The sequence below is a fragment of the Lissotriton helveticus genome, chromosome 8 (genome assembly GCF_964261635.1).
Source record: "Lissotriton helveticus chromosome 8, aLisHel1.1, whole genome shotgun sequence".
Classification (NCBI taxonomy): Eukaryota; Metazoa; Chordata; class Amphibia; order Caudata; family Salamandridae; genus Lissotriton; species Lissotriton helveticus.
The window spans coordinates 775,668,914-775,691,538 of NC_136069.1; the positions used below are offsets into that span (position 1 = coordinate 775,668,914).

The 22,625-nt window shown below is 43.4% G+C and overlaps 1 protein-coding gene across 1 annotated transcript in view; it reads right to left on the reverse strand.

Moving 5' to 3' along the window:
- The window catches only part of LOC144772911 (uncharacterized), a 2,519,762-nt gene that overhangs the window by 2,298,069 nt on the left and 199,068 nt on the right, over positions 1–22,625 (reverse strand). Inside the window, exon 5 of the mRNA XM_078657606.1 lies at positions 3,377–3,490. The gene's annotated coding sequence lies outside the window, so the exon portion shown is untranslated. The remainder of the gene's footprint in view (positions 1–3,376; positions 3,491–22,625) is intronic.

Sequence of the window (22,625 nt, forward strand, 5' to 3'; positions counted from 1 at the left end):
ATCTAATCCAGTAGTGATCCACGAAGGTCTATGTGCGTTGGATGGGTGTAAAAGTAAAGTTTTGTGAATGATTTTATCAGAGGCTGCCCAGAGTGGTAATATGAGAATGCAAGCAGCCCCATGTGTCCATAATATGAAGTGCTTCATCCATTATTTGTAAAGTAGCATTCAAATGTTATGTTTTAGGCAAAAAACAAACGCACAATGGTGTGGCGGCGAATGTCATCATGTGTTTAAATGTTGACCATTTTTCTATTTTTTTCCCTTGATAATTCAATTAAAATAACGGTGAGAGATTTTGGTATTTTCAGGGTCTAAGGGCCAGATGTGTCAAGCCTTTTGGCGTTCTCAAACGGGCAGATTCACAGAATCTGCCCATTTGCGAACGCATAAATTGCTTTTCCGATGTACCAAACCTAAGTTTGCGATTCGGTAAGCTGTTACCAAATCGCAAAATGGGTTTGCGATTCAATATTAGGAAGGGGTTTGTTTAGGGCATCCCTTCCTAATACCGAATCACATTGGTATTTATGAATGTTTTGTGACCGCATTTGTGTTTGCAAAACATCCAGGGCCTCATTTATGAGGCCGTGCGTCAGTTTTGCGCTTTTGATGCGTCACTTTTTGTGACGCATCGGTGGCGTAAAACATGCCTCCTGTTGCGCACTATTTACAAAGTGACGCTTCTAAGCAGATGCGTCACTTTGTAAACCCCTGCGCTACATTATACCTGCGTCAGGTATAATGTATGCAGGGGGGGCGTTCCCCCGCAAAAAGCCTCATAGAAGTGACGCTGTGAAATCTATGAGATTTCACTGCGTCACTTCTAGGACGCTGTTGAGTCAAAATCTTACGCCTGCCTCACAGCAGGCGTAAGACTGACGCAGGCCCTTTCACATGGGGCTTGCCCCATGTGAAAGGGCGCATTGCTGGAGTTGCGTCACTTTTGTGACACACTCCAGCAATGCGTCACTTTTGCGCCTACAGATACGTCAGAAATACTGACGTATCTGTAACTCCTTCCGACATGATGCGTCATATTATAAATATGACGCATCCAGCATGTCGCAAGGAGGGCGCACTGAAAAGTGACGCATCCCTGTTTGCACGCAGCGATGCGTCACTTTTCATAAATGAGGCCCCGGTATTTTACCACCTACTTCAAGTAGGTGTTAACCCATTCGCAAATGGGAAGGGGTCCCCAAGAGACCCCTTCCCCTTTGTGAATGTTTGTAAAACTATTTTTAAACGCAGGCAGTGGTCCCACGGACCACTACCTGCTCTTAAAAAATGTAAAGAAAACTTTTCATTTTTCGTTTTGTCAAGCATCTTGTATTTCTTTAAGGAAAACGTGCTGCTTTACACAAAAAAATTGCTTTATTTAAAAGCAATCACGGACATGGTGGTCTGCTGATCTCAGTAGGCCCCATCCCTGTGAATTTTGTGATTCCTAGGGGTTCGCAAATTGCGACCTACCTCATTAATATTAATGAGGTAGGGTATTTGCAACCCTCTAGGAATTGCAAAGGGTGTACTACACACCTTCATACATTGCATTTTGCGATTCAGTAATTGCGGTTCCTTGTGATTCGCAATTAGAGAATAGTGAAATGCTATCTTGATACATCTAAGTCGAGTAATTTTGCAAAAAGGAAGTTTTGATCTTTTAGAGCTCTTCTGGAGGTTTTCGCTGGTAGAATGAGACATTCAGAATTTTAAGAAAGAGCTTAAATGTCGATTTAGTGTAGAAGCAGTATCATTAAAACTGATGAGAGAGTCACTAGCCAGAAAATTAGAATAAATCTCTAGGAGGCAGAACAGAAATATAAGGTAACAGAATGTTTATTATCATATAATTCATATAACTATGATCAATAAAGCCTGTCTAATAATTTTAAAAAGAACGCTTATTATCTTACAATTAATAAACTGTGATCAATAAAATCTTTGTAAAACTTAAAAGAAACAAACATAAAGCAACGCAATCACAAACAATATAGAAGCAGGTCATCACCCAAGGGGACCGTTTAGAACCATGAAAACAAACAGAACCTGCCACAAACTGCAAAATGATACATCAAATACTCTGACAGAGAATAGAAGGAAGGCAGGTTGTTCACCAACAAACTACACGTTGAAGAGGCTAGAAGCTTTATGACAGAGATATGAGACAAGGGAGGGGTGGCACTCTCTGGTAAAAGGAAGAACATGAGAGATTAAGAAAGTACTTTGCAAATCTCTTAAAAGAAAGGAGCCACAACCCGAGAAGAGGAAATAGCTTACCAGCCCTGTGATGATCCCAGAGATCACCCCAGAGGATATAAAGGAGGTTGAGGACCCATAACAAAAGAGGATTCTCTGCTTGCACCTTCCATGGGGCGTGACGTGTCGAATGAAAACTTAATGTCCTCTCATCGGTATATGAGGCGGGCACACCGAGGTTTGGAGAGCAGGGTACTTTGTGGCATTTGCGCTGGAGTACGCTGTCTGCCAACCTCTAAAATGGACCCTAAGTCAGTGGTTACATTTATTGAAAAAAATGCAGGCTCAAATGCACCAGTTGCAACTTGATATATTCTCAGTAGATAAAACATAGTCAGATACTACTAAAACTAGCAAAGAAATGCCTATTTGACAAAAATCTTAAAAATAGATATAAATGCGGTTCTCTAATAGTAATACATTTTAGAAATAATAGTTTCAGTTTTAAGTGCGCAAAGTAATTATTCTTGCCTTCATTGATTTCTAAACATTTTGTTGAAATACATTTGTAGTTCAATAACTTGTCAGCATTGTCTTCCCACATTGCAGGGCGTGCCATTTGGGCAAACACCAAAGCTCCTTCCAGTTTAGACTATCACGTATTTGTCACTTCATAGGAGGAACATCTGATCAATGAGGGCAGTCTCTGACGAGCAGCTTGAGATATTGGGGCATATTATCAAGGACGGGCGATACATTATCGCCGCTTTTATCGGCAGGAAACTGCCGATAAAGCGGCGATAATGGGCTTGATAATATGCTCTATGAATTCCTATCGAAGCCCATGTTAGATGTCTTCACATCTAACATGGGCTTCGATAGGAATTCATAGAGCATATTATCAAGCCCATTATCGCCGCTTTATCGGCAGTTTCCTGCCGATAAAAGCGGCGATAATATATTGCCCGTCCTTGATAATATGCCCCATTGTTTCTTTTCGTCTGCTTTTGAGAGGACTCCAAAAACAATAATACCACATGGTCAGGGGAGGCTGCCTTGTACAATTGCTACTCTAAGAAAACAGAGACCCTTTTGTAACAAAAGTAAGAGTAACTGGTCAGAAATCTTTTATGTAAAATACGTTTTTTTCATCAAGGTCATCAATCATACTTACTAGTAGATTTGAGTCTGCGTTTTTTTCTATAGGTCGTAGTATTTGAAATCTTCAACTGAGTCGTTACTAAAATATATCCTAAATCTGCCAATTTCTTTTTAATCGCAGCCAAATCTGTAAATATAAGATACATGTTGATACAATGGTGTGTAAGAAAAATGATGGCTTTATCAATTACATCTTAATGTATTTCATGCAACAGCACTCCTTCCTCCAGAAAGCCTACACATTTATGCAGCGATCTCTATTGTTAGATTTGCCTATTGGGCACTCTGACAATGCCAGATTGGCGAGTTTGTAAGGGCCCCTATGTGGATCTTTTATTTTTAGGCTAGTCACAGACAAGGAACCAAAATACCAGTTCTGAAACTCGCCCATCTGGCAGTGCCAGTGTTTCCAAAAGGCCAGGGCAAAACTGGAGTTCTTGACTTCTTAACAAGTGTGGCACCAAAACTTAAACGAATGGGCTATTAGGATTTTTGCTATGCTCCGGACCATCCTTACAAAAAAATCCCTTCTTGTCTTACCAAGTAGTCAATCTATTCCTATTCTTGGCCCAAAAAGCAGTGAGGCTTGACGTAGAAGCAAAGAGTAAAGTATTTATGCAGCTCACAAACAGTAACAAAGTGAAAACCAACATAAGAATAATAAAGAAAATACATTTTAATAAGTTATATCACCCCAAAACAACAAAAATCCAATCAGTAGCATCAGAGTTATTAACTTAATATTTTTTTGTGTAAACCAGCTCAAGATCAAAGCGCCAACAGCAGACATCAAGGTCAAAGTTAAAAGTGAAAGCCGACCTCGATGAAGCGCGGTTTGGATACAAGTGGATTGGCCCTGGTCAGTGCTTACCTTCAAATTTAGATAAATTCTTGAAGAAAATGTTCTGAGAAGGTAAAGTTAATTTGGGCAAGGTGGCAGGAGGTTTCCGAGGAAGGAGCGGTGTCATCGGATGATCTTGGGCTGAAGCTGCGGTGAAGGTTTGGATGTTCAGAATTAGTCATCAAAATGGAAGTAAAAAAAACCCAGCTGAAACAAACTTGCTGCTGCAGAGAAGAATGTAGCGGGAGAGCCTGATATTCAATCCGACCAGTGATGCACCCTGGGCAGATAGGCGAGCAGGTGGGTCCAGGTCTCCTCCTGGTACTCAGAGCACTTCTGAGCCAATTTTGGTTGCTGCCCATCTGGGCACCTTTAGAACCACAAACACAGGTTCAGGACACCTCTTGGGGGTTCAGGACTCACTCAGGATGGGTCCAGGTGCAGGTTGAAGATGGTGGGAGCCTTTTATGTCCCTGTGGCTGTGGAGAGGAGGCCATCAAATTAGCCCCAGGAGTAGCTTCTGGTAGTCCTGTGTGCAGGTGAAGCTGCAGGGCTTAACAGCAGGGCTGGTTTCTTCAAGTTCAGGGCAGGCTCCAGGCAGCAAAGCAGTTCTTCCGGGTACAGCAGCAGTCTGGCAGAGTGCCCAGCAGGTCACAGCAGCAAGCTACCCTGTGTGAGTCCTTCTGTAGCTCCAGTAGTGAACTGAAGAGTGTGTCTGAAGGTCCTATTTTTATATCTTGATGCCCTTCTTCTGGAAGGTGGGAGAAGCTTCTGGAAAGGATGTTTAAAGTGCATGGAACTTCCTGACTCCCCTGCCCTGGCTTTGTGTGACAAAACAGCGTCATTGGGCCCTTTGCGTGAAGGTAGAGCACATACTATTCAGCTGTTAGTCTAGTTGTGCTTATTTCCGCTCCCCCATCCTACCAGCAGATGGTCCATTAAGGTACCCCTAATCCCTCTATTGTGTGATTATCTGGGAGGAATTCACAAAATCTAATTGTCAACTACACCCAGTCATGTGACCCAAGAAAGGCTGCCTGGACAAAGTGCTGGAAAATGCCAGCTTTTTAAAAGTATACGGACAATGTGTTCCTGGAGGAATTATTTTTAATATACTTTTCAATTCATTGATCTACATCAACAATGTAATTAATATGCAAAACAAATACTTAAGCAATAACCAGAAAATGAGACTGAAGGTGTAATGATCTGACAAGACAGTTCTTATTTAGTTTGTGCGGTTTTCTTATGATCATAAAAAAAACATAATATTTAGATACAATTAAGAATTATTGTTACAGCAACACTGTTGCACCCCTCATGATTATACTAACAGCTATACATTCATTCCAGACACAGGATCACTGGGAAGTGATGAATCCGCCTAACAACATGTGTTCACCAATCCTTAGTCCTGTTAGATCCCTTCTTTTTTGCTCCAACAATCATACGAACGATAAACAACATAATGTGACGGAGGTTAGAGGGTAGGAACCATCAACGTTTCAGTCTCTCATGGCCAAGAGGTCAACGAGACCATCATTAGGACACAGTGTATATATGTCCAAACTGAGGCAATCCCTGAAAGGTCTAACAAAATGAAACAATAATGAATATAATGAAAATAAACAGTACCCCAAAGAGCATCATGTGCACTGCTTGCCCACAATGTATCACCTCTATAAGTGACTACCACTTTAAAACAAAACGTGTCGCCTTATTATACCCAAAACGTGCTCAAATACAATAAAACAAGGTAGCCCCACCAAAAGTGATTATCACCTCATACCCATGTTCATACCTCACCTGTACCAGAGCCTTTGGTTTGGAGCGCCCTGAGATCTACAGCCGTTTCTGGGAATTTGTCTGCAGCTTGAGGGAGGAGATTACACCTGCCAGCTTCCCTAGTTTCTTGGCTGGCCAGCAGTGACGTGAAGTAAGGCGCTGGAACATCGTAAATTCAGCAGAGGTGTACCGCACCGCGGGACCTGCGTTCATAACTTACCTGTATTGAAGCCTTTGTTTTGGAGTGCCCTGAAATCTAAGGCCACATCTGGGACTTTGTCAGCAGCTTGGGGGAGGAGATTACACCTCCCAGATTCCCTGGTTCCTCTAGCTGGCCGACGGTAACGTGGAGTAAGAAGCTGAGCATCATAAATTTAGCAGAGGCGTCCCACAGTACGGAACACACTTGGGCATGGCCCAGGTGAAGACAGAGACAAGAGCAGGCTAAGAGCAGACCAGTCTGCACCCGTCAGTGACAGTAAGAGCTGGGGCGGGGGCCACCCCCCCTTGGGTTTTATCCTTGAGCATTGTAGAACAGTGTTTTTTTCTGTATTTTTGTGCCCAGGACATTGTACTGTTCTTTGCTTACTCTCTCTTGACTGGTACACTAGACTGGTTATCTTCTTGGTGACTTCTTCCCAGCCACAGTGTGTGGGTGTTAACCTGCCAAAGGGTTAATGGTGTTAAAAGGTATTGCAAATATGGGTAAAAAGAAAGGCCCCTCTATTAAAACCCCAACCCCACCCCCATCCATAGCCCCTGGTGTTACTACCATGGAAGGTTTTCTCCACCGGACAGTGGGGGTTGTATCCAAAGAAACAGAGTTGGCTGAAAGGTGGCTTTCTTTGGACAGGGATAGGTCCCTCACACCTCCCCACAGGTCACCGGTCTGTAATGGTTAAGAGGGGCCCACCCACGACCTGGGTCAACTGGGTGGGCAGGGGGAAGTCTTGAGGGGATAGCGATGGTAATGGAAACTCTATAATTTCCACGACACCGGATTTTAGCCCAAGGCGCTAGAGGAAACAGAAAACATGTGCTCCTGCCCAGCCTCTTGTAAAGTCTAAGCAGGGTGGCCGCTCTATTTCCACTTTAACAGATGGAGAGGGGGGACCTTTTCTCAGGAATGCATCTCTCAGGGATTTTGAGTTAATGTTAAATAACAAATTGAATTCAATTTTGGTGAGGCTTTTTTCATAATGAAGAGAGGGTCACAGAGTTACTTTTCTTGATGAACAAGGGGAAGGAGGGGTATGAGATTAGTCGGGAATGAGGTTCCTATTTGAGTAAACTTGCCCAAGGAGAGACTCTCTGTTAAACCAATTTGTCATAGTCGCAGACCTTATCCTGGTTGCACCCAAGTCAGGGAACAGGGTTGGAGACTAGGCGTACTGCTGCTCACCCGCATCATTTGGGCACTGAAGGGGGCAGCCAGCCCACCGGGTATCCCATTACCTCAAGGGAAGTGCTTAATCTGTCTCCAGAAGCAACCCGTTATGAAGTTGTTTTAGGGAATTCCCCTTCCCCATTTAACTTCCATTGGTGAATCATATCAAAGACTTTAGAATGAGGTAGTGCATTGGTTTACCGTACATCTGCCCTGTAGCAGGGCGTTAGAGGATGTTATCATCATGGCCCGTGGAGGAAGCTGGGTAGGCAAGGATAGGAAACCTTGGGAGGACTGCATGGTGGTCAATTTTAACAATCCTTGGCAAGTGAGTGAACTCCTTGCAGCTGCCCCCATCCAATATTAGCCAATACAAGGAGATGAGGGACGGAGCGCTGAAACTTTTCAGACACTCACCCCCAGTCACAGATCTGGGTTGAATCCGTCATTGTTCTTTAGCTCACTTGGCCACCCAGTTCAGACACAGCTATATGCAAATCAGTCTTGACCCTGTGCCTCATGGGAACAGTCCAGCCCGAACAGCCCTTCAAACTGGACTGTTCCCATGAGGCAAAGGGTCAAGACTGATTTGCATATGGCCAGATCTAAACTGGGGTGGCATGGTGAGCAAATGAACGATGGATTTAACCCAGATCTCTTGACTGGGGGTGATGTTTAGATTTGTTCTGCATTCCGTCCATCAAATGTGTGTCTTTTGCTTTCTCGCCCTAAGTGCGCCAGGTATGCCCAGACATGGGTCCCGGGCTCACTGTGCCACTGTAATTAAGCTATCCTGACTGATGAGGGGTGAAACCCTGAAACCGGTCCAAGGATGCTTATTTCCGGTCCATGGAGGACCTGGCTTGGCAGTTCGGCTGGACTGTTCTCATGAGGCACATGGCCAAGTCTAAACTGGGGTCGCATGGTGAGAAAATGCATGATGGATTTAACCCAGATGTCCTAACTGGGGGTGAATATTTTGATTTGTTCTGCATCCCGTCCATCAATTGTGTGTCTTTTCCCCTCCAATATTAGGCATCTAGGGGTAGTCACACTCCCTGTGGTTTTTTACAGACCAGGTAGTCCGGTTGGTTTATTAGATTTTCATCACACTAACTGGGGCCCTGTCTAATTAAATAATGCACTGAATTAAGGCTTCCACCCCTTGTTTCCATCGCCAATACATTTCTCCTATTAGCTGGGTTGGAATCTTGTGATTGACTGGATTTACATGACCCTCATCAGCTCTCCGTGGCTGCCCTGACCCTGGCTCCTGCTGGAGGTCCCTCTCAGTCTTTAAAAAGCTATACATTGTTGTCCTGGAATATTGTGGGTCTCTCTTCTAAGTTTACTGATCCAAGGTGGGTTCAATTTGTTAAATCTTTCCACATAATTTGTTTCCAAGAAACTTGGGAAACTGTTAATAGTTTCTTCCTTGAGGATATACTACTTACTTTGAACCTATTACACCTTCAAGGACGGGCAGGCCGAAGGGGGGTGGCTTAATTATGTTTATCAGTGGTAATGAGTGGTTACATTTCGGATCTCCATTGGCAGGTGCATAGAATACAGTGGGCATGGCTAACACTCCTTGGCCCCTTATCAGGGGTTGTGAGCAACTTCTATAACAGTAAATGGGGTAATGGTGGCTCGCACCTGGACCGTCTCTGAGTTCAATTTCAGCTAAGGATGAAAGGCAAGTCTTAACTGTCATTTGCTGGTGATTTTAATTGTCATTTATGCAACCCCCTAATCGGTGACTTACTAAATTGTAGTTTTTTGCTGAGAAAAGAGCTACACTTTGAGCATTCTCAGGAAGGCCCGCACCTCAAGAGTTCTTGGACAGTCACAATCTGGTCTTTAATTTGGAGTAACTGGTGAACTCTCAGAACCCTGTAATTTGTCCACCCTTCCAAGGGAGCTGCTCTAGGTCATTTATTCATTTTATCTTTGTCTCTGCTCCACTACATTGGTTTATTTCCCATTTTAACATCATTTTTAGTTCTATTAGTGATCATAATCCTTTATCTGTAACCCTGGATGTGACTAAGGCCCCCCGGTCACAGCACAGGGGGGCTTTAACGAGGCTCTCCACCGTTGACCTGTGGAGAAGGTTGAAATGGTCCTAGATGGACCCCGGCGGCTTCAGGCAGCACTTTTTGCACTTTGTCTTTGTCTCTACAGTGATGCTGGGGAAGGGGAGGTCCTGGAATGCTTTTAAAGCTAATGCTGCAGAGGTTTTCAAATTGATGTCACATGTCCCCAAATGGTTTGACAGGGACTGTTCCAGAAACCTATGTCATTTGAAGGCAGCTCTGAAGCAGTCACCGATGGATGGGCAACAGGTTAAAGATTGTAGGTTGCCTTACTAGCAGGCCTAAATTACCTGTAAACATAATTTACAGGAAATAGCCTCAGTGGAGCTTTTGGAGAGTGGTCAACTGGCCTTGTTTGGCAGAGGGCTCCGGGATGCTTTTGTGTCATCATATTCCAGAGCACCAGGGGGTGGCTCATTTTGAGAGTGATTACAACAAGGGGGTCTCTGGGGTGAAAAAACTCCTGCTGGATCAATCACAGCCTGTAACCCAGTGGTCTGGAACTTAGACGAAATTACACAAGGTATATTTGCATTATCTAGTAACAAGGCCCCAGGTCCAGATAGTATCCCGTCAGATCTGTTTAAATCTAATATTGTTGTCTGGGCTCCACTTTTAACACAGGTCCTGAATGCGGCAACACAGATGGAAATGTTGCCTTCTTGGTCTGCTGTGATTGTTCCTATTTTTAAGAAGGGGGATAAAGACAATCCACAATGTAATAGACCAATATCATTACAGGATTCAACCATAAAGGTACTGGGAGGGTGATTTTTAATAGGCTGAATGATTGGAAATAAGTGAAAAACATTCTGAGCGATGTCCAGTATGGTTTTAGAGCAGTGAGGTCCACTTCAGACCAATGCCTGGACCTCCATTTAGTTATTAATAAATATAGGGTGTCTCAGTCTGAATCTGTACATTTAGTCTTTATGGACTCAACATCAGCTTTCGACAGGGTGAACCGAGGGAAACTTTGAACCCTGCTTAGAGAAATGGGGATTGATGCAAGTATTGTGGCCCTTCTAGCCAACCTCCACCCAGAGACCTCTGCCTCGGTTCGTCTTTCTCAGGGCGCCACCTGTACTCACCCATTCTTGACCAGCTTGTGTGTGTGTCAAGGATGCATACTTGCTCCATTTCTGTTTACTTTGCATGTGAATGGCCTTGAGTTATCAGTTGCGGCAGCCTGCCCTAAGGATGGTGATAGACTTCTCCCTATTTTATTATACGCTGATGACGTGTTCCTTATGGCTCGGACCGCACAGGGGCTGGCCTTACTTCTGGCCAGATGTGTCTCTTATGGAGAATCTTGATCTGATGGTTAATTTTTCAAAGTCATACGTGAATGTAGTAGACCCTGAAGCAAGCATGAGCTAGACCTTTAAGTTGGCTAATTTTACCCTGGGCAAAGTGAAGGTATTCCCTTACTTGGGGTTCTATTTGATGTTAATAATAGTTGGAAATCTCTGATGGAGACAAAAAGATCAGGGTTTCTTAAAACCATGGAGGCGGTTTTGAGTTTTGCACAGACAGTTGGTTCTAGGGTACCGAGGGACCTGTTAAAAATGTATCAGGCTAAGTGTATTCCTCAGCTATGTTAACCGCTGTAAGACATCAGGTTAGGCCAAGTTAGACCAGATTCAATCAGTTGAAAACAATTTTCCTCATAGAATGGTACAGGTTCTCTATGCTAACCCAGGTTCTTCTGTGCAGGTGGATCTGATAGCGCTAAGTCTGCTTCTGTGTTGATTAAGATTTGGAGTAGGGCTGAACGGATGTTAAACCAGATGATCCTAGCAGACTGCCTGGCTCTTGATCAGGGACATAGGATACCATGGATAGCCCATGTTAAGGCAGCTTTTACCTACATAGGTTGGTCAGATATTTTTGATGATCCCGCCTCTCTCGCATGAGCTGAGGTGTGTCAAAAGGTTGTTCTTAGAACACTCTCATCTGGAGAGAAAGTATTTAGAGCTTCAGAAAACATCAGTTTGGGGTCACATGTTGCTAAAAACTGTACAGGGGCTGGAGCCATATCTTGCCAAGGTTCTCTCACAGTTCGCTCACAGCATGTTAGGTTTTTGATAGCCAGATTTAGGTTCAACCAACTGCATCATCTTTTGGCATCTCCTTGCGGGTGGGTACGGCCTGAGTCAAGGGAACCCTGTGGCTGACAATACGTCTCTGCAGGATCTGTTGCATTGTATAATGTTTTGCTCTTATTATAGCTGTCCAAGGAAGCAAATTTGAATCCACCTGTTGAAATCCCTGAATTCTAATCAAGTTAGGCCAGTTTTGATGTATCTTCAGATTCTTCCCACTAATCATGTTATTTTTACTGTTCTATCTTTTTAACAAACAGCCTTGGTGTCCAGAAGAACGAGACTTGATTAATTGCCCATTAATCATTATTGCATGTGTCATTTTATCTTTGTATTTAACGTTTATGAACTTGACAGTTAACTCTTTGTTTTGTTTGGTATTCTTTTATGGTGATTTTATCAACTGAATAAAGATTTTAAAAAAAAGAAAGATTACCCCTTAATTAAACAGTTGCCATCTTAAAAACACCAAAAATTGCTTGGTTCAAAACAAATTGATGTGCCTCCAAATGACCACATCAAACCTGCAACAACTCATGTGCTGAGTACTCATATATAGTGCTACTATTTAGGTGTATCAAAAAGATGTATCTCACCTAGAATTTGATCACCAAACTAGGAAATGGAAATATAAAAAAGTGTAAAACATCAAAACTAGATGTCACACTTACAGACATAAATGCAAAAATATTGCTGCCTTACCAAAGCACAATAAGGAAACTATACAGCAGGGTAGAGTAATCTGTAAATACGAACCGCAGCCTATGTAAATACAAATCAAATTAACATCACTGTATTTATATAACCCTTAGCTAGCAGGTGTTGCAGCACTTACTTTCCACATGCACACATCTGTGCTAGTCACGTCTGGATCACATCAAAAGTTGCAATCACCATAAATGCATCTAGAAATGCTATAAAAGCATGTGGAATCATTTGGTAAATGCCTAATGTAGGTCACGTGAGAGGCTGAAACAAGAAGTGCCATCTTGTAATGGCAAAAACCATCACTGACAATCAATATATGTAAAACCTGCTGACAGCATTACAACAGGGAGGGACATGCTTTAAACAGATAACCAAATCCAAAATTCTAAGCGCTACCATATAAAGCATTTATACCATCTGACATAGCCCAGGTCAAGAAAAAATATTACTGTCTCTAAAAATAAAGTAAGGGTACAATAACGCGCTAGACGCTATACGGATCCTGTACTTACTCGGATCTCGGAAATACGCACCCTTCTCCAACTGCTCACTACACGTGGTGTCATACAAAGGCAAGAAGGACCACAAACATATGTATATTGATTCATTGGTACCAGCGGCACAGTTTTTGCAAAGAACATTGATTAAATAAATCCATATAGGGATATAGTAATCAAGGAGCCTATGAGGATTAAGAAAATGTTAAAATACCCATTCCTTGGAGCACAACAGACCTCACCAAAACAAGACCCCAATCATTTCTAATCATAAAAGCAGAACAAATGTCTCACATAGCATTGAGATGTGCAGTTCCATACCTAAAGAAGATTCCAAATGCACCTGTGCATCAATCTCTGAAAGCAGAGCAAAGGGAAAAATGGTATGGCCCAATCTCACAACTTAGGTAAAACAGCACAACGTGATTCTTTTTAGAACATCTTACTAAATGCTGATCAAACAATGCTATACACTCATGCAAGTATAATAAGAAACTATTCAGATGTAACGGAGCACTTGCAATAACAGAGCACTTCTTATGCTTACAAGGTGGGCAACACATGCCTTTCAACTTGTTGGTTAAGCCCCATCCTAACTGTATTACCCATGCAGATCCACCTGCTCTCCTTCAGTGTAAGCAAGCAAACTGCATCAAGCTTTCTCCTGGTGCACTTGAGAACTTTGAGAACAGCCCATTTAGTTGCATTAGGAGCATATGACATAGCCTTACATTGGTCAACCAACGGAGCATTAATGATATTGCAGCTAATGCTCGATTGATGTTGTATTATACATGTTCTCATCTCTTGTGTATTTTTGTCAATACAATACAATGCACAAGGACATTCAATACAGTGGATAACTTTTTTGTCCCACAATTAGAAAAATGCTTCAGTTCCTATATTCTTTCATTTAATACACATGATTTTGTGACACTCGTGGGTGAACATGCTGTGCAACTGCCACACAGATAATACTCACAAAAAGGGGTCAACCCCAACATCTGGCTTATTGTCATTTGTGCTGGTTCAGTTTATGCTCGGACCAATTGATCTTCAAGATGTCTTGCTCTCTTAAAGGAGAACAAAGGTTTCTCCCACTGAGTGTGTGATGCATCTAATAGATGTCATTTTATAAGGATTATCTTGTTAATCCTACTAGACTCCATACCAAGCCTAGTCACACATGATAGCCAGCATTGATTCTGTTTCTCTTTTACCCTTAACAATGAATCCCGATCGTAATTCCACATCCGTTTACGAGATCTTTTCACCAACCGATACGGGTAACCTCTAGTGGCGAATTTAGAAAGCAGTACTTTGCCTCCGAAAAGCAATCATTTTTTCTGGTAAAGTTACTCCGTATCCTTAAGAACTGCCTAAAATGAAGTTCCTAGGATGGTGACTCGTATACTTGAGAAGAGTGTTTCTTGCTGTGGGTTTGGTATAAATGTCTAAATATAGGCAGCTTTCAACGTGTGTGACCTTTAAATTATGAAGATGAATCAAATTTTTGTTATATTCAAGGGCGAATTGTAGATTGGCATCCTGGTTATTTAGCCACTCATGAAACTTGAGTAATTCTGCAGTAGATCCATGCCAAATTAACAAGATGTCGACTATATATCGTAACCACTTCTTTATGTACCTTTCATATGGGTTAGTACTAGTATAGATAGTTCTCTCTTCGAAAGCAGCATCATTCAAATTAGCTTTGTCTGGGGCAAAAATTGCCCCCATCGCAACTCCTTTTATTTCGGCATAAAAATCCCCTTTAAAAATAAAATAGTTACACTCCAAAGCTATCTTACCATAATCCTTAATGAAACTTATTGGTATATTATGAGACAGTGGTCTGGTTTCAAGAACAGACTTTATGACTTCCAACACTTCTGATTGTTGGATGTTCATGCATAGACTTTCGTCACAAGAATATTAGTCAGCATCGAATGTCTCACATTCCATTTGTTTAATTACTGTAAGACTATCTTTTAGTGAGGTTGGTTTTTAAATTGCAGGTCTGAAAAAGCCACTTTTAGAAAGTTGACATTTTCCTACTTTATCCATTATGTGCCTTCTGCCTGTCTCCAGAATACACATGTGGGTTGGGTGACAGCTGGGCTTTGTCTATTTCCTCTAGGCAGTCACACACAAAGAGAGCTGAGGTTTGACACTCACATCCTGATACCTCAAGAGGGTCTTCTTGCACTAGAGTGAGAGGGAGGAGCAAACACTTGCACCTGAATAGGGCTGTGCCTGTTCCCACGCCAAGGGTTGCATACCCCCTGTAGTGAGTCTAGAGCCAGAGCAGGAAGGACAGGGTCTTGTGCTCTACAAATACCTTTATTTGAGGTCTCCTTTCTTCAAAGCCTAAAATGGGTATGAATTCTGGACCTTTGACACCATATACTCAGAACACTTCTGGAACTGAGGGCATTCTATCAAAATTTTGCTGCCAGGAGGGTCTGCCACTTTGTTGCTTATTTTGCTGTGTTGGTCTGCTGCCTGTTGCTTCTTGCCTAAGTGAGAGGACTGGCATTGACTCTCTATATCCTGCATCTCTGAAGGTTCTCCAAGGGCTTCTTGGACTTGCCTTCTGTTTCCGAAGTCTCAGGGATATCAAAGACGTTATCTGCATCTTGCAACCAGCACCTGGGCTCCACTGCTGTGAGCCCTGTTCTGCCAAGGGGTGCCACATCCAGTCCTGGGCCCTTGGACGTGAGTGTTTGCTGCTGCAACCCAAGAAATCAAAGCATCAACACTGATGCATTAATCAGAACTGGTGCATTTCTTTGGGATAATGATGCATTGCTGATGCCTCCACCAAGCAGTGGACACTGCTCACCGACTGCACTAAGCAATGGCCAAGACTTACAATGCAGCCCCAACTTTGCCGACTCAGCACCTCCACATCACTGCTGCTGCAGGTGTCCCTGTCAGTACCTCACTGACGTCCAGGACACACTGTTCCAAGATTCATACGCATTGCTGGTCCTGCATTGCTTTGCACCAACGCATCACTTGTGTGCTGCACACATGGCTTACCCATTGGATCAACATCGACACATTGGTCCGATGCACATCACTTCTTGACATCAACGCATCTACAACGTTGCCCGACTTTGGAATTGACACAAGGCATTCGACAGCGACACATCCCCTCCTTTGCTTAATGCATCATCCAAAGCTTGCACGTAACCAAGGTACTTTCAATGGGTCTGCAGAACTCCTGAATCCAGCCAGCGCTCCATTGCTGTCAGACTGAACTTTCGGATTTCCCCTGCTCAAGCGCAATAAGATAGCCCCAGTTGAAGCTACTGATTTCTAAGCACTGTGTTTTTGTTTAATCTTCCAACATTCATAACTTGACTTGTGTATGTTTGATTTTTATCGCTTTGGTCGTTTTTTTACTCAAATAAATATTGGTTACTTATCTGAACTGGTGTAGAATACTTTTGCGGTAATTTAACTGTGTTACCGCTTGTGCATAAGTACTTCAGACATTACCTCTTTAGTTTAGCCTGATTATTCTGTGCCAAGCTACCAGAGGGTAAGCACAGGTAAACCTTCAGTGTGTACTACACTTACCCTGACTAGGATTGTGGTTCCTGCTTTGACAGGTTACATACCTCTGCAAACCAGAAAAACTATTTTTAACATTGGTGATCAGTGTTGAGGATAGGACATGTATGTGTGCATTGCAGACAGTGATTGATATCCACTACTTCAATATTTCAGACTATTACATACCAATACATTTCTTTCCTTTTGTTCTCTTTGGTGGCTTTTTAAGTTTCTGCAACAGTCATGTCTCAATCTAAAGAGTCAGCAACTGCACCTGCAGTAGTGAAGTTTGAGCAGGAGAAGGTGGAAACCTATAAGATGACCCAGATGAAAGGTTTATGCAGAGATTTCAAGTGTTCTTTTAAAGGCCTTAATAAAAAAGCAAGAGCTGCAAAAGGCACTGAGGGCTTGGCTAGCGGCCAGGGATACAGCTGGGAATCCAAAAGAGGGGGCTAATGTTATGGATGATGAGTAGCAAAGTCTGCATCTGTAGTTACTGGAAGTTCCAGTACCACCTGTGGGGTAGAGGGACAGCTTAAATGGAGGGAGAGCCTCCTTCAGAGCAGGCAGCAGTGTTTCCTCTAAAGGCCTCATCCCAAAGAAGCTGGAGGACAGACAAGAAGAAAGGAAGCTCTCAAGTTGGAGTTTTCAAAACTCAAGTTGAATATGGAGAGAAATAAATCGAGAGTACACATACCCAAGGATCTGGTGTCTGATTATGGAGTGAGAGACGCCATAGATCAGTGGTTTGAGGCCTACAGGATAGCTTTGCAAATGCACAAGATCCCTGAGAGAGATTGGGGTGCATGTTTGTGGAAGCATATCACAACTGAAGCGATGGACACCTTACTGGCCCTAGAGGAGAGTGACAGGATGAGGCATACTGCCATGAAGGAAGCCCTTACCAGGAAATAGGGTTTGACCCCAGAGAAATACTGGCAGAAGTTTAGGGACAGTGTTAAACTCTCCTACAGACCTGTGTGGTTTGTGTTGATTCTTTTTGCAAGGCCCTGGATGGTTGAGTGAAGGGCAGTGATGTGACAAATTGTCTGGGGCTGTACAATTTGATTGCACAAGAGCACATTTGTTTTACAGAGCTGTACCAGAACTTGATTGAGAGTAAGCTCGCTGACCCCAGAGAGCTTGCTAGGGAGGTAGATAGCTGGGTCAGCACCAGGGTCCACTAGAAGGTATCTAGGCGAGATCCCGGCAGGGGTGGGCAGGGTCCCCAGCAGGAGAAGGAGGGGGCGACAAAAACAAAAGTAAGGAGTTTTCTAAAGAGCACCAAATTAATTTCCAGGGTTCCTAACCCCCTACTGAAAAGAATAAATTGTTCCCTATACATACGTCTGCAGGGGAGGGACCCCTGAAGTAATCTGAATGTAATGAATAGGGGCACTTCAAGGGAGGTCCTAAGTTTCTTAACGGGTACAGCCCCCCAACAGTGGGCCGTCACTGGAGATGGCTAGAGCAGCACTGGGGGAGATGTTGGTCTCAGCTGGTGGTGGGGATACAGCTGAGGATTTCCTAGCATCCCTGAGTATAGGTAGTGGGTTACCATTAATGGGCAAAGGGTGGAGGCTCTGAGAGACACAGGAGCCCCCATGATGACTGTCCGGTGCCATCAGGTTTCTTTGGAGCATGTAGTCCCTAATGTGGTCTACGAAATACTTGCTGTAGACAACCAGCTAAAACAATGTTTTTTGGCTCAAGTTCTGTGTCTCAGGTTTCTTGAGGGTAGTTGTGAGTTTTCCCATCCTTTGGATTATCTGCTAGGCAATGACCTGGAGCATACCACCTAGAAGGAAGTGGAACTCAGGTCACACGTGGAGATGTTGGAGTTGCCTGAATGTATGTGGCTGACCAGGCAGTCCATGGTAGCACGTGAGAGTGGTCAGAAAGACCTGGAGCATAAAGGAGTGGTACAGACGCCTGCCAAGAAGAGGAAGGGCAAGGGGCACTGGAAACCAGCTCCTAAAATTCCCACAATCCGGGTTGAAGCTGACCCTGAGGGGAATGTCCTAGAACCACAGGGGAGAAGTGGCCAAACTCGGGAACCTGCCTGAGCTGACCCAGTGACAACAGGATGGAGATCCCCCCAGATAGGAGTTCTGCACAGTGCAGAAGGAGTGCCCTACTCTTGTGGGTCTTTGGTAGCAGGTCTAGGCCCAGGCAGCTGATGCATGGCTGATTTATTGGGAGAATATTCTCCTGTATATTGAGCCTAAGGTTCCTGAGCCTGGTGAAACCCGTGTGCTGGTGGTACCCTGGTGCTTCAGAACTTTCCTACTGGGTCTGGCTTATGATATTACACTGACAGGTCATTTGGGACAAAACAAGACCTTCAACAGGCTTACCACCCATTTTTATTAGCCTCAGATGAGAAAGGCCTGAGATGCATTCTGCAGGTCCTGTCCTACTTGCTGTATGAGTGGTAAGACAAGGGGGAAATCCAAAGCCCCCTGCAACCTGCAACCTTTCCCTGTTGGGAGTACCCCTTTCGAGCAGGTGGGAATTGACATTGTGGGGCCTTCAGGGAGGTACTACAGAAGGTGGTTGGCTTTAGCCCTTTTGAACTACTGTACGGGCATGCTGTGAGAGGACGTCTCAGTTTGGTGAAAGAGGCAATCTCTCCTGAGGCTACCCCCGGATGTATTTAGCTGCGTGCTGGCCTTCCTGCAACCAGACAGCCTGCTTCTAGAAACTCACCCAGGAGAATCTGGAATCCAGCCAGGAGGACATGAAATGCTGGTATGACTAGAATTGCACTCTAGTTGAGTTTCATCCTGGTCAAAATTTGTGGGTAATGACACCTGTGGAGCCCCAAGCTCTTCGAGGCTGCTGATCTGGCCCATTTGAGGTAAAGGAGCACAAGAGTGATGTCACCTTCCTGGTGGATTTGCAGACTCCTAGGAAGCCTAAGTGTTTTGCACATGAAGAGCCTCAAGTCACACTTTGAGAGTTCGAGTTGACCATGCCGTTGGTCACTGATGATGGGGCGGAAGAGGAGAATGACCTTTCCCTGACTGTCTATCTTCCAAAGAGCAGGATGGGTCCGTACAGGGTGTGAACTTGCCCAAACCTTGACCCCCAAATCAACACAGAGATTGTAGCTTGCTGCTGGGACAGTTTGTATCTCTATTCTCACTCACCCCAGGAGTCACCCGTTGGGGCGTTCATGATGTGGATACTGGTGATAGCCTGCCTGTTAAGAACACAATGTACAGGTTGTCTGACAGATTGAGGGCTAGCATCAAGGATGACGTTTCCAAGATGCTAGCACTTGGGGTTATTGAGCCCTCCAACAGTTCTTGGTTCAGCCCAGTGGTTTTTGTCCCCAAGGGTTTGGCACCATTGTTGACTTCCAAGAAGCAGTCACGTCATGTGATCTAGGCAGAGGCATTCCAGTCTGCTTTTGAAGGAAGCCATGTGAACAGCACACGTGCTCAAGGCCCCCTGAATTCTCTCAAGTACTCGTTGTGCAGACTGATGCCTCATAGCAAGGCTTGGGGGCAATGCTTTCGCAGCTAAACAAAGAGAGCCTAGACCAACCTGCAGCCTTCATTTGTAGGAGGTAACTTTCTATGAAAAAGTGGTACAGTGCAATAGAAAGGGCAGCTGCTGTGGTCTGGGCACTGAAAAAGCTAAGACTCTGTCATCTGGTCACTTTAAGCTTGGGTAAGAACACCACCATTTTACATGCTCATGTTTAACTTGACATTTTTTCTTGAATGCTGACACTTGACACACTTTTTGCTTGCATGCTTGTACAGATAATGGGGCCGATTCACAGAACTAACGTACAACAAAATCCTAAACTTACTACTTTTGGTATTCACAGAAGGCATTTAGTAGTCTTAAGTTAAGTTGAACTTAAGTTTGTCTTAAGTTTAACTCAAGACAAAATCCTAACTTAAGACAAAATCCTAACTAAGGACAACATCCTCCTAATTTAAGACAAAATCCTAATTTAGGACAAAATCCTAACCTAAAACAAAATCCTAGCTTAAGACTACTAAATGCCTTCTGTGAATACCAAAAGTAGTAAGTTTAGGATTTTGTCATAAATTAGTTCTGAATCGGGCCCAATATTCCCTGATATAACTTTGCTTATATTTACACATCTTCATAGGCACAGTATCAGAGCTTCGAACATTGTGAACGAAAGCTAAAGTTCACTACGCAAAATGATGTTGTTGTTCACTTGACGACAGCTATGTCAGGGTAGGATCAATAATCAAAGCCTGACTGGGACTTCGGCATGGCAACATGGGTGATGTTTATTATGTAAAAAACATCACTCTTTTGTTTAGATAGAGGAGTATTTTGCTTGCACTGAGAGGCAGCCCCATGCCGTAATTCCAGCCCAGCTGATTTCTGTTTACCTCCAGTGACAGATTAAGCCCAGCTCCACACCAAGATGGGCTCCCTGATTACACTTACCTACAGGTAACAGGGAGGTTAGATCACTCTACAGGGATTCTGGCAGATTCACCCACACTAGGCCCACTAGAATAGGTTGCACTAGGTAGGAGTATAAATTATAATAGTACTTTTATCAGGGGTGGGTGAAGAATTCCACTCCACCAGCGCAGTTCACTTCGCGTTCTGTGTGGAGCATGGAGTTCTGCAAAACTCTGTGAAGCAACACGGAGCTCAATCTTTTCTCTTGCGAGAGAAAAATCACTAGCTAGACCTCCTCTCTGAGAGACTTCTCAATGCGAGTGGTCGCGGCGGGTCACGACCGCTCACGTTGAGAAATCTGCCTCTCAAGTTGAGGAAGCTGCCGCTCAAGTAGAATGTCTACTAGAGCAGCAGAGAGCAGCATCATGACACAGTGTGCTGTTTGCCCTGATTTTAAATTGCAAGACAAACTCCCGGAGCTTAAAATCAGTGCGAGCAGCACGACTTAACATACTCTCCCGCTGCCAGAACTCCACGGAGCACTGCAAAGGTTTTCTGTCACTCAGCAGAGTTGCACAGAGTAAAACTACACAAACTATGCCTAGGCCTAACTTATATGCAAATATATATTCTCTGTAACAGCAAAATTGTTGAATTGTTTAGCATCTTCACCATTCTCATAATGCTGATCACACATTTCTGTTTCTTGTATTGATAATTGCAGCACACATATTTTACACAAGAATCATAGTTTTTCAATAAATAATAAAACCCCATGTTATGTATTTTTTATGTATCTCTTTGGGTAGGCATGAGTTACCAAATGGAAAGGTTCTGTATCTGTTACCACAATTACCTTGGGGAGTCAGGGGTGTTATGTTCTGGGGTTGCACAATACACCTGTTAACTTGCCAGGTCACGGGTACAGATGGTGTACTGTGAGCTAGAAGGACTAATGTCGAAATATGCAGAAGATGTGCATAGAATCAGCCTTGCACAGTTTTGACATTTATGTGGTCAAACAAACACACACTTTTACTGAGAAAGTATATGCAGTACCACATGGCGCTGCCAACGTTCTAGCTTGGGTTTTTATTTAATGGATTGCCTGAGTAGTTTATTTGTGTACCGAAAGCCCCCCACTCACCTTCTAACTGGAGATGTGTTAGGGAATAATCCTCCTCAGTTCAGTAGGGAACCCCAATGTATTGGCTGTAGGTTGTTCAAAGGGGAAAACAACCTTTACAATGAAGTCATTACATTGTACTACCTTTACATAGCAGTCATTATATCTCAACATCCTTTACATTGCATGTCATCACAACGCAGCCATTACATTACATGTCACTACAACGCATGTCATTACAATGCATGTCACTACAACGCAGGCAGTACATTGCAAGTCATTATGACGCATACCATTACAATGCATAGTACCCTTACACTATCCAACACTTACCCTACTGTTGCACTCACTGGAGTTAGAATAGTAATTTTTACCCCTACACTATCCAACACCTACCCTACTGTTGCATTCCCTGGAGTTAGAATAGTAATTGTTACCCCTACACTATCCAACACTTACCCCACTGTTGCACTGACTGGAGTTAGAATAATAATTATTACCCCTATACTATCCAACACTTACCTTAAATGCAATGTAATGGTATGCATTGTAATGGTATGCATTGTAAAGGTATAATGCGATGTAATGGAATGCCTTGTAAAGGTAGTTTCTGAAAATGTAAAGGAATGCATTGTAAAGGATGTTACGATGTAAAAACTGTGTTGTAAAGGCATGCATTGTAAATGTATGCATTGTAACGTCATACATTCGTTCAAAGGATCACCCAACAGAGATACCCTCTCTGATTT